We start from the raw sequence: 13,190 nt of genomic DNA on the forward strand, positions 1-13,190 counted from the left end.
AGTTTCTCAGACTTTCCTTGTTTTTGATGACCTTGATTACAGAAGTACTGCTCAGGTATTATATAGAATATCCCTCCATTGGGGCTTGTCTGGTGTTTTTCTCATTGTAGATTGGAGTTTGGAGCTACTGGAAGACCACAGAAGTAGAGTGTCATTCTCATCACATCATATTAAGAGTATAGGATATCAACATGATTTATCATTGATGATGTTAACCTTGATTATCTGGCTGAAGTAGAGTTTGCAAGGTTTCTCTGCAGTAAACTTACATTTTTCCTCCCCCTTACATACCCTACTCTTTGGAAGCCAAGCACACACTCAAGTATGAAGAGGAGTTAAGCTCTTACTAGGAAAATGTCTGATGAATTTTCGGTGGCAAATGCTCTACCTGAACGTTCCACTGCCCATTACCTCTGCTGTGAGCAATATAAAACCTGGTCAACCTCTTCAACACTGGCCAGATTTAAAAATGTAAATATAAATCATTCAAATGTGGTATTTATTTGATTTTAATGGAAACTTAAATAAATTATTTTAATTAATTATATTGAATTGCTCTTTGATAGAATTTGTCTACTTTATGAAACCACATACTTAAAATCTAAGATGATGTGGATTATTGTTAGAATGTGCAACTTCAGTGGTACCTGGGTGGGTCAGTCGGTTAAGCATCTGACTTCAGCCCTGATCTCGCAGTTTGTGGGTTCAAGCCCCACAACCCACAGCTTTGTGCTAACAGCTCAGAGCCTAGAGCCTGCTTCAGATTCTGTCTCCCTCTTTCTCTGCCCCTTCCTCAATTGCACTCTCTCTAAAAAATAAACATTAAAAAATTTAAAAAAAGAATGTGCAACTTCATTGGCAAATTAATTCAAGCATTTTTCTATAATCACTATTTCCCTAAATACACTTTTGATAACAATCACATTACATAATTTAAATAAATGATTGCTCTATGTATAGAAAAATAAATGTGGTCCTCTTGAGGCTATGTCTTGGAGTATTTATCAGTAACTATTTGAAATTGTCAGTAACTGTTGTCAGGTATTGAGTTCATTAGCCAGTGTTTATTTTTATTCTTGAGCTTTTATTAGTAAACTTTTTATGAGTTAGTAGACTTTTTTGAGTTCTCCCTGATTTGTTTTGTTTTTAGCCAAATGGGTCACACAGCTCTAAAGCCTACTATTTATGGAAACTATATTTTAAAAAAATCCAGGCCAATACATATGTAAATCATGGTTGTCCTACATTGGGGTAAGTTAACTCTGCCTTGATGCAATATGTAATGTTGTTGCATCAAGTTTACTTACTGGAAACAAATCATTATCTGCTCTTCAGTGACAGGCAGTGACAGTAGCTTCATCCAGGAAAAAAACGAAAGGAAAACATCTCATTAGTTTTTATACTAATATAGTTTCAGTGATAAAGATACTTCTGAAAAAAATCAATTTCTTACAAGTGGAACTTGACTTCTAATGAGTCTATAAAGTATCTGATTTCTCTTAAAATTGTGAATTTAATTAAAATGACAAATTAAATGTTTGTGATTTTCTATACATTAAATTTTTTTTTAATGTTTATTTATTTTTGAGAAAGAGAGACAGAGTGCGAGTAAGGGAGGGCCAGAGAGAGAGGGAGACACAGAATCTGAAGTATACTTTAGGCTCTGAGCTGTCAGCACAGAGCCCGACAGGGGCTCAAACTCACAAACCGAACTGTGAGATCATGACCTGAGCTGAAGTTGGATGCTTAACTAACTGAGCCACGTAGGGGCCTTGATTCTCTATACATTTTAAATTAAAATGCCTAAAATATGAATTGAGACATATCTATTTGTTTGTATTATAAACAGTAAGCAATCTGTTTGAGATGTTAGGTTTTATCACCTGCTGTTGTATTTGTAAACAAAGACAAATGTTGCTCTAAGATGTAATTATAATTGACTGTACATGTGGTACTTGATTTTTTAAAGATATTCTTATTTCCTCTTAAAAACTTTTTAAAAATGTATTTTCATAACTTAAAAGAAAAGTTAAGTAAGCTCCCCCTTTCTTTATCTCTTTCTCTTCCCCTTCTCCCTATTCTTTTTCTTTTCCTTCTATTTATGACAATTCAGTCCGAGGCTATTAGAAGGAACTGGCAAGGTGGACTTCCATAGCAAGGTGAGGACGCAGGGTTGGGGGAAGATGTCCATATGGGTAGGAGTGGTATGGAATTTTACAGCCCATGTGGTCTTGAGAAGATGTTAGTGTAGGAGGGTGGCTGCCCCTGTAGTACAGCAGCTTAAGTGGAAGAAGAGGGCCCCAACATGGAAGATGGGGCCATACTGTTGATGAGAGATTGATTACATAGAGTGGGATTAACCAAATAAGTAAATACATTAAAGATAATGGGAACCAGGTGTCTCGTTGTCAGAGCAAGGACAAATAAATATGGAAAGGGAGAAGGCAAAAAATGAACCCTGTGGCATTAATTTCAAATCAGAGGTACTGGTGTAAACTTATGGCTATCAGTATACGGACATATAGAAATATAGATTTTATTAATATATCAGTAAGTGTGTATTTGTAAAAACTAACAGCAATGAGCCTACCTAGTGCCAGATCTTGTTTTCCACATACCATTGATAAAGTTGGAACAATTTGTAGCAGAAAAATTAGAAATTGCTCAAGAGTTATGGGGACATGTCAAAAGGACATGGAAGGGAACTTAAAAGGGGGTCCCACTAGACAAATCTAGGCCAATTTGAGCATCAAAAGGGTGACAAGTATGGGGCACAATACTTATTTACAATATTTACAATATTCCCGCACATTAAAATATTTATTAATTACAAAGGGAAGAGTAATGTTACCACATTAAACAAGTGATCAAAATGAACATGAGTAGATACCTCCTTAAACAAGTGATCAAAATGAACATTATGAGTAACGAGACAGATCAAAATCATGAGCCAAATGATTATTGGAAATGAGAAGAACACAGTCTCACTTCTACCATACTCCTGCTGTTCTGATTATCTCTTGTGAGTTAACAAAGCATCCCAAGCTCAGTGGTGGGAAACAAAACCATATTACATGTTCACAGATTCTATGGGTCAGGATTTGCATGAGGTGCAACATAGATGAATTGTCTCTGTTCTGTGATGTTTGGGGCCTCAGTTGGGGACAATACTATGACTTCTGGGATTGCCTGAAACAGCTGGAGGCTGGAATCATCTGGAGTTTTCTTTATTCAGTTTGGCACCTGGGCTGGGATGATTTGAAATCTGGGCTCAGCTGGGGCTGTCAACCAGAGCATCTCCATGTGGCTCTCCATGTGGTTTGGCTTTCACAGCCTGGTACCTGGGTTCTTGAGCATTCTGAGATTGTAGGGAGTGAGTATTGCAGGGACCTACACAGAAGCTGCAAGATTTCTTTTAACCTAGACTTGGAAGTCACTAGCATCATTTCACTTTATTCTATTAGTTATGAGAGAGTCCTTATGGCCCACCCAAGTTCAAAGGGAGAAAAATTAGACCCCACTTTTTAATGGGAGTGTGGCAAAGTCATATTGCAGAAGATCATGGGAGATGGGAGAAAGACTGGCTCAGTACAATAATTTTGCCTACACTTTCTTTCCTTGTATGTTTTGTAGGCATTGCCTCATTGTCTTCTGGTGTTGGATACTTCTATGAGAAGTCATTGCATGTTTCTGAAGAGAACCTACTTTCTTTCTCTTAAAAGTGACTTGGAAAAAAAAAAGTGACTTGATGTTTTTACCTGGGTGCTGAAATAATTCTTTATTTCTTTCTCTGGAATAATTTACATACCATAAAAATTTCCCATTTCAAGTGTATAATATAATAAATTTTAGTAAATTTACATAGTTCTGCAACCATTTCCACAATCCAGTATTAGAACATTTTCATCATCCCAAAAAGATCCCTTGTGCCCATTTGCAATCAATCCCTATTCACAATCCCCAGTCCCTGGCAACCACAGATTTGCTTTCTATATTTATAAGATTTTCCTTTTCTCTTATTCAACATAGTGTTGGAGGTCCTAGCCAGATGAATTAGAAAAGAAAAATAATAATAAAAGGCATTCAAATCAGAAAGGAAGAAGTAAAACTATTTCTATTTTCAGATAACATATTATATATAGAAAATTCTAAAAACTTCACCAAAAAGCTATTAGAACTAATAAATACAGTAAAGTTGAAGAATATAATATCAATACACAAAAATCAGTTGTGTTTCTATAACTGAATAATGAACTATCACAAAGAGAAATTAAGAAAACAATCCCATTTACAGTTGAATCACAATGACTAAAATGCCTAGGAAAAGGGGTGCCTGGCTGGCTCAGTTGGGAGAGCATACATACATCTTGATCTCAGGGTCATGAGTTAGAGCTCCACGTTGGGTGTAGAGATTACTAAGAAATTTTTTTTTTAATTTTTAAAAATTTTTAAATAAAATAAAATACCTAGGAATAAAATTAACCAAAGAGGTGAAAGACCTATACACTGGAAACTATAAGACACTGGTGAAAGAAATTGAAAAAGATGCAAATAAGTGGAAAGATATTCCACACTCATGAATTATGAGAATTAAGATTGTTTCTTGGGGGAAGAATTAATAATATTAAAATGTCCATACCACCCAAAACAATATGCAGATTCAGTGCAGTCCTTATCAAAATTCCCATGGTATTTTTCACAGAAATAGAGAACAAACAATCCTAAAATTTGTATGGAACCACAAACGACCCTGAATAGCCAAAGCAATCTTGAGAAAAAAGAAAAAAAGCTGGAGGTATCACATTTCCTGATTTCAAATTATTTTACAAAGCAATAGTAACGAAAATAATATGGTATTGGCATAAAAACAGACACATGGATCAGTGGAACAGAATAGAGCCCAGAAATAAATTCATGCATATATGTTCAATTAATTTACAACAAATGAGCCAAAAATATATAATGAGGAAAGGATGGTCTCTCAATACATGGTGCTGGGAAAACTAGACAGCCACATGCAAAAAAATGAAATTGTATCACTATCTTATACCATACACAAAAATTAACTCAAAATGGATCAAAGACTCGAATATATAAGACCTGAAAGCATAAAATTTATAGAAGAAAACACAGGAAGTAAGCTCCTAGACATTGGTCTTAGCAATGATTTATTAGATTTGACACCAGAAGTAGGGCAATAAAAGCAAAAATAAACAAGTGGGACTACAAAAAACTAAAAATCTTCTGTACAGCAAAGGAAACCACCAACAAAATGTAAAGGCAACCTATGGATTGGGAGAAAATATTTACAAATCATATGTCTGATAAGGAATTAATAATAAAAATATAAAGAATTCATACAACTCAATAGAAAAACAAACAATCTGATTTTTTAAATTGGCAGAGAATCTGAAGAGACATTTTTCCAAAAAAGGCATGTAGATGGCCAACAGGTACATGAAAAGATGCTCAACGTCACTAATTATCAGGGAAATGCAAATCAAAACTACAATGAGATAATGACCTCACACCTATTAGAATGGCTATTACCAAAAAGACAAGAACTAACAAGTGTTGCCAGAAATATGGAAAATAGGAACCCCTGGGCACTGCTGGTGGGAATATAAATTGGTGTAGCCACTATGGAAAACAGTATAGAGCTTCCTCAAAAAATTAATAGAACTACCATGTGATTCAGCAATTCCACTATGGATATTTATTAAAGAAAACAAAATCACCATCTCAAAAAGATATCTGCACCTCCATATTCAGTACAGCATTATTTACAATAGCCAAGACAAGGAAACAATCTTTGTGTCCATCAATGGATAAAGAAAATGTGGTATATATGTACAATGGAATACTATTCACCCATAAAAAAGGAAATTCTGTCATATGGAACTTGAGGGCATTATGATAAGTGAAATAAGTCACAAAGAAAAAGACAAGTATCATGATCTCACATGTGGAATCTGAAGAAAAAAAAACATAAAACAAACAAAAAGCAACTCATAGAGAACAGATTGGCGGTTGCCAGAGGTGGGGGTGGGAGGTGAGGGGCAGACAAATGGGTAAAGGTGGTCAAAAGGTACAAACTTCCAGTTATAAGATAAGTAAGTCCTGGGATGTAATGTATGGCATAGTGACTATAGCTAACAATACTGTATTGCATACTCAAAAGTTGCTGAAAACGTAGATCTTAAAAAGTTCTCCTCACAAGAAAAAAAAATGTATGTGTGGTGATGGATGTTTACTAAACTTACTGTGGTAATCATTTTACCATATATATGTATATTGAATATTATGTTGTATACCTAAAATGAATATAAAATTACATGTCAGTTATATCTCAGTTTTAAATAGGGATTTGCCTTTTCTGGAAATTTTACATCAATGAGATCATACAATACGCGGTCTTTTGTATCTGGATTCTTTTACAAGTGGAAAACATTACTGAGGAATGTTGAAGCATGTAACTAATCATATGTGTTAGATTCACTGGCAGAGGCAACCATAGGAGGTAGTGATAAAAATTATGAAAAATAGAATATGAAAGTAAGCCTGATAAATTATGAAAATCTGGACTTCACAGTAAGCCTGATAAAGAATTATGAAAAAGATGATGTCAGAGAAAGCTCAATTAACCTAACAGAAATTGAAAAACTGTTTCTGTTTATTAAAAGTGATGATGTATAACAACTGTAGCTTTAATTCTAGATAAATAGAACTAAAAACCCACTATAGCTTTGTAGTCATTTGTGTGTGACTTGTATGCATTCTGGCATTTTTTTGCTCCATAATAAAATTATCTAATTGTACATTTATGAACTGGCATGTTCCTTTAGGTCTCAATTTCTCATTTCTCCTACATCCATGGCATGTTTTTGAGGTTCATGTGTGTTGCGGCAGCTATCGGTAGTTTGCTCCTTTTTACTGCTGAACAGTACTCCATTGTATGAATATGCAGTCTAGTCTTATTATCCCTCATAGTTATTTTCTATAAAATAGCTTCAAACACTAAATTTAGTGAATACAGAATTATTGACCCTAGGGGAAATGCAGGGTTCCTGCAACATGTCATTTCATCAACTAATAATATATAACCATGGTTTGCGTTTCTGTTTAAAGACACCATATTTAATATATATTGTTGATTCATTAACATTGAACTCATGGCAAACAAGCACTGTAACTCATGCCTGAATGAAGCTTATCTAACAAATGTATTTTTTCCACAAGGTACATCACAATCTTTTTGTGCTTGGGAATCATCAACAAAAAGCACAAAAAAATGTGAAAAATGGGGCACTAAATAGACTGTAAAAGAACAATTGTGTACAGGAAGAGAGTTGAAACAAGGAGGCAGAGGTTCCCTTTCCTGATCTCAGCTGGGAACGCATTTGTTGGGTGACTCAAATTTTCTGCAGCTCTGCACATGTGCATATCCAAGAATGGCCGGGAAACTCCTGTTGATTTTGGGGTTACAAAGAAGTTTTAGCAAGTACCAAATTTGCAAATGAAGAATCCATGAATAATAAGAATTGACCACTATATTTTGTTGATCTATTCACCAGTTGATGAACAGTTGATTATTTCTACATTTAGGCTATTATGAATAATGTTGCTATGAACACTTGCGTACAAGTCTTTGTGAAAATATTTGCTTTTATTTCTCTTGGACGAATACCTAGAAGTTGAATTGCTAGGTCATATGGTACATTTGTTTACCTTTTTTAAGAGACTGCCAAACTGTTTTCCAAAGTGGTTGCACCATTTTATACCCCCACCAGCAATGTCTGAGGGTTCCAGTTTCTTTATAGCTATAGCAAAATAGCCATAGGTTATAGCTTATCTTTTGATTATAGACATTTTAGCGTGTGTGAAGTGGTATCTCATTATAGGTTTGATTTACATTTCCCTAATGACCAATGATTTTGTGCATCTTTTCATGTACTTATTAGTCATTCATATATATTTTGTGGTGAAATGCTGATTAAAATATTTTGCTTATTTTTAAATTGGGGCATTTTTATTTTTGTTATTAAAGTTATTAAGATATTTCTATATTCTGGTTACAAGTCCTATATCAGATGTATGATTTACAAATATTTTCTCTGGTTTGTCTTTTTATTTCAGTGGTGTTTCATGAAGTGCAAAAGTTTTAACTTTTGATTAAGTCTAGTTTATCAATTTTATCTTTTCTGGAAGTGATTTTGGTGTTATATCTAAGTGATTTTGGTATTGTACTTTATCTAACCCAAGATCGTAAGGATCTTATGTTTTCTTCTAGAAATTACATTTTTTATCTTTTAAACTCCAATGACTTTATTGAGCAAATTTGCTCTAAATAATTATGTATCAGTCAAAATGGAGATTTTAATTTTTTTCAGAAAAAAAATATTTTAAAATTTTGCTTATAAATATTTGTATGTTCCAATGTTTTGCTTTTCTTCTTAGGGGCTAATTAAGTATGTTACCTGTCTTCTATTATCTGCCATTTGCTCCATAGTCTTTTGTATATCTTTCTTTTATTCTGTTTCATCTGTTCTTTTTTCACTTCTAATCTCTGTACCCCTTACTTGGGCTTTCAGTCATGCTTAGTCTTCCTTGTGCTTCTTATAATTTAGTCTTTATTTTTTGTAATTTTTTTTCTCTTGTTTCTTCTTTGATTATCTATCTATCTATCTATCTATCTACCTACTTATTTATTGGGTCGGGCAGAGAGAAAGGGAGAGGCAGAATCCTAAGTAGGCTCCATACTGTTAGTGCAGAGTCCAACATGGGGCTGGAACCCAAGAACTGTGAGATCATGACCTGAGCCAAAATTCAAGAGTCAGATGCTTAATCAACTGACCCACCCAGGCACCCCTGATACCTATCACTTAATGCTTCACCCCCTCCTATCATCTAGCTATCACCTCCTGTTATCTGGCCATTTCTTTCCTGAGCTCTTCTACTTTTGCTGTGTGTTTTCCCTTCTTATATTCAATTAAAGCATTGAGTTTCTGAATATTCATGTGGAGATGTTGGGTAATCATTTTCTTTTGCTTTGGATCAACATTTTTCTGTTAAGTCTGTCTTCAAGGGAATTTTGCTGCTCTTTTTCATCATTTTCTTACAGTATCATTGTAAGAATGTCTTTTTTTAAAATTGTATTTGAATTATTAGTTATATACTTCTAAGGAGGTTAGAGGAGGGTAACTTCTAGGTTTTTCACCACAAAATAGGTTTGTCACAAAAAACCTTCCTCATAAAGTAACATTAGAGCAGACCTGAAGGAAGTGAGGTGGAAGCCAGAAATCCCAAGCATTCTAGGAGAGAGAATAGCAAGTATGAAGTCCCTGAGGGAGAATAATACTTAACATGTTTAGAAAATAGGGGGTGCCAATCTGGCTGGAGTAGAGTGTTTGAGGAGGCAAGAATAGAAGATAAAGTCAAGGTGCAGGATAGGGGGAAAGGATACATACAGTTCCCACAAGGCCTTTGAAGGAACTGAAAGGATTTTGGCATTTACTCTGAATAAGAAGGGAAGTCATTGGAAGATTTTGAGTGAGGAGCTGACATGATCTGATTGAAATCTGAAAAGGGTAACTCTGAATACTTTGTTAAGAAATGACTATATGGGTGCAAGGGTGAGAATAAGGAGACTAGTTAGGAGGCTACTGCAATAATTCAGGAGACAAATGATGGAGATCTGGACTACAGTGGTAGCAATGGAAATGGTGAGAAATGATGGGACTCAGAATACATTTTGAAGGTAGAGATAACAATTTCCCCAAAGACTGGATATGAGCTATGAACAAAAGTGAGCACTCAAGATGACTCCAAGGTTTTTGAACTGAACAACTAGAAGGATGCAGTTGTCACCAACGAAGTTGGAAAAGACTGATGGAAGATGAGGTTTGAGAGGCAAGTTCAGGAATTAGGGTTTGGACATTAACTTTGAAATTCCTGTTATACATCTTCACTGGGGACTTCTAGCAGACAATTGCTTGTACGTACAAGCCTGGAGTTCAAGGAAGAAGTATGGACTAGAGATATTAATTTAGGAGTAATCGGCATTTATATAATATTTAAAGCCATAATACCAGAACTAGATGAGTAATTGAAGTGACTCAATCTAGGGGGTCACTTTTGATTAAGATATCTGAAACTTGAGCCCTGGGACTCAATGTTTAGAAGTCAGAATGAGAAGGCACTAAAACACAAGATTCATCTGGAGCCCGAAACACCAGTGAAGACCTAGTAGCGAGCCTAAGAACCCACTCACAGATCAGCCAACTCTTCTACATTGCCATGAGGTCGTGTACAACAAACAGCCTCTTGGGAAGCAGAATAGTGGGGAAGGTCACCCTGAAAGACTAAGAATTTATCACTAAAGAAGCTAAATCAACCCTTTCTATGGAAAGAGACTGATTTACATATAATAACTGGCAATTTGTGATTTTTTTTGCCTGCCATTAAAGGGTATCAAAGCATCAAGGCAAGTTATAGGAATGGAGTGCTATATGTTTTACATATTTGGCTATAGTATGAAAAATTTAAATTCTGCTATATTGATTAACAATTCAACCAAAGACATCTATGTTCCTCAGCCCTTCAAAAGTTCTGACAGCCCCAGTAGATCCAATTTACTCCCAGGCCTCAATATCCTGAAGGGAGAAGATGTTGTGCCTTCAACTGTCCACCACAATACAAATGGCTACTATATACTGAGTACTTACTTTGTAGGTGAGCAGTTTAATACATTGCTACTTGATCATTATAATCTTAGGAGATGAGGACTATCAGTCTACATTTTAGAGATTAGGTAAAAGAAGCCCAGGCAAGTAACCTGACCAAAGTGGTAGAATCACGATTAAAATCCAAGTCTAATTACAGTACCTGGACTTTGATTCACCGTATCATACTGCCTAGTCACATCACCTTGAAACTTATGTTTAATCTACTCAAGGCTCCAGGAATCTTGAGGGAAGTGGGGAGGGGCATAATTAAGGCAACCCAACAGAGACCAACTGAGCCAAGGGGGTTGGGAGTCATATCTTTTATAAGCGTAGAGGCACTGACAGATATATCTTGCTCAAATTTTGTCACTTCTATAATCCATCTTCCTAAGAAGCAATGGGCTGTGGGACTAGTGGTCTATTTTGGGACTATTAACTAGCACAGAGGCTCTGAAAAGCTAATTAATCTCTTGGCAAATAAATGACTAGACCCCATGTAAGGATGTGCCCTCAAAGCAAGGAAAGAAAGTAGGTCAAGGAGTCAGATAACAAATTTTAGCTTGGCAGTTTTAGATCTAGGGAGAGATTAATGTTGGCTCCTTCACACTTTGGTGAAAGATTTGTGGTTACTTCCCTCAAATTCTATGTGCATATACATGACAGATTTCAAAAGCTGCCCTAAAACAGGGTTTCCCCCTCCTGGCACTCATTTGCCTTTGCATATTGTTTGATATTACTATTTCATGTTAGGAGAAACCCATCTTCCCTGGTTACAGAGGACTTGATTTAAGATGCTAGATATCCTCAGATTTTTCCTCACCTACAAAAGAGGGACCATACACTTTATAATGCATACAGTATTGCCTAAATCATAGGTGGAAAGTTGTTCCCAAACACAGGCCAAACTGAGAGGCTCTCTTACTGTAGTTCACACAAATCCTAGACAAACCATACTGTGTTCTGGGGTCACATGTAAAATGTTAACTCCGTAAATCTCCCTTCTCATGGTAAACATACATGCTCTTTCAACCTGACTATTGCAGATGACAACAAAGACCCATGGTTCAACTTTGGATTGCTTTACTGTGTTTTTGTTTGTTTGTTTGTTTTTAAGCTCCACCTTGCCCATCTTCACCAATTGCCATTTAACTCTTTACCATTGAAAAAACTTTTGCCAGGTGAATTCTGCTAGCATTTTGGGTGCTTGCTCCAAGGTGAAGTATTTCAATACTAGTTCACTTCATGGGTCTAACATCCATACTGGATGTGGGTGGAAAATAGTAATCATTCCACTCTGCCTATTTATAAGTATCCAGCTCAAGCCCTTATAAAAGTAGGCACTTAATATCTTATTAAATATAAATATATTTATATTAAATATAAATAAAATCTTATTAAAGATAGCTTCCTCCCCCTTCCTATCCTAGAAACTTTCTGCAGGCCATATCCATACCTATCTTTTCTGCATTTGTTTAGTCCTCATTTTCTGACCCTCATTTTGGCATTTATTTGTATTATTTTTTAATGTTTCATAAATGCTTAATGTTCCTACTATGTCTTGCCTTAAGAGTGTAAATTACATAGGGATAAGATTTATGTCACCTGTCCTCTAGTGTTAGACACATGATGGTATGTAAGAAATGCCCAATGTTTTGGTAGATTCTGGCTACAAGAGACAAAGGCTACAGTTCCAAGTAATCAGAGAGACTATCAAAAGAGAAACCAAAGCCAAACAGCCCATAGGAAGAGCAGGGCCTGAAGCAGAATCAGGCTTTGGATACTTAGCATTCTACCACTTTACAGGGTAGAACCAGGAGTAGAAACCAGATTCAAACTGAAACACTTAGGTTATTTTTCATGGGTATATAGACTTAAGTTCCAATAATTCTAGTAGGTAAGCTAGTTTGAAGCTAATCTGGTAAGGGGTATGGAAAGATAATGAGAGTGGAAATGAGAGAGAATTCTTAAAAAAAAAAAAAGGCTAGAAATGAGAGTGAAAAAAACAGTGAATAGCTTCCTCAACCATAGAGAGCCTACCAGTTCATGGTTATAGACCCTCATGAGGTCTGGTTATTCTTACTGGCCTTGCCTTCCATGAGCTGTCTATACAGTTATCTTCCCAATTCTACATCCTCTTTTTTTTTTTTTTTGGACTCTAGCTTAAGTGGGTTTCTCTTTCTCATAACAAAATGATCCCTTTCCAGAAACCAATTTCCTATGATAAAATGGTTCCTCACTAAGATTACAATACAGCAATAATCTATTAAAGCACCCACATTATTTAAACCTTACCACAAATTTTATTAACATTGGTTGTTTACTTTTCAATAATTGATGTCACTCCTTTTTGGAACTATTGGGAAGAGAGAACATAATTTATATGTACAAATTGTAGCCTGTGCTGTCTCTTCTGACCATGGAGGGATTAGGGGAGAGATTGCAAAAAATGCAGACTACACTGGGCTT

At 35.5% G+C, this 13,190-nt stretch overlaps 1 long non-coding RNA gene across 2 annotated transcripts in view; it reads right to left on the reverse strand.

Annotated features, from left to right (window-relative positions):
* The window catches only part of LOC106971896 (uncharacterized), a 19,866-nt gene continuing 6,676 nt past the window's right edge, over window positions 1-13,190 (reverse strand). For both annotated transcript variants that reach the window (XR_008300472.1, XR_008300473.1), the window contains exons 3-4: window positions 1,308-1,354; window positions 1-127 (exon numbers count right to left, since the gene is read on the reverse strand). This is a non-coding gene — a long non-coding RNA (uncharacterized LOC106971896). The remainder of the gene's footprint in view (window positions 128-1,307; window positions 1,355-13,190) is intronic.

This window comes from Acinonyx jubatus, chromosome B4 (genome assembly GCF_027475565.1).
Source record: "Acinonyx jubatus isolate Ajub_Pintada_27869175 chromosome B4, VMU_Ajub_asm_v1.0, whole genome shotgun sequence".
In the NCBI taxonomy this organism is placed as follows: Eukaryota; Metazoa; Chordata; class Mammalia; order Carnivora; family Felidae; genus Acinonyx; species Acinonyx jubatus.